General features: G+C 69.2%; 1 protein-coding gene across 1 annotated transcript in view; it reads right to left on the bottom strand.

Annotated features, from left to right (window-relative positions):
• TH (tyrosine hydroxylase) overlaps window positions 1–227 on the bottom strand; it is a 7,808-nt gene that overhangs the window by 4,415 nt on the left and 3,166 nt on the right. The window lies entirely within an intron of this gene.

Genomic DNA, 227 nt, shown 5'->3' on the forward strand with positions numbered 1-227 from the left:
CTTCCCCCCGGCCAGCCGCCCGGCCGCTGTCAGAAGGTCCCGCCTCCCTGATGGCTGAGTGACACTGAGTGGGGCCTGCAGGAGGGTCTGCCACGGCCAGCTTCTGTTGCCCGGCAACCAGGGCGCTGCGTGTCCAGGGCCCTCTGGCCACAGCCATCTCGGGAGCTGGACGTGGTCTGGCTGTAATGTCATTTGGGCGCCTGTGCCGGGGGCCTGTCTCCTGCCCA

This window comes from Myotis davidii, unplaced genomic scaffold, assembly GCF_000327345.1.
Source record: "Myotis davidii unplaced genomic scaffold, ASM32734v1 scaffold880, whole genome shotgun sequence".
In the NCBI taxonomy this organism is placed as follows: Eukaryota; Metazoa; Chordata; class Mammalia; order Chiroptera; family Vespertilionidae; genus Myotis; species Myotis davidii.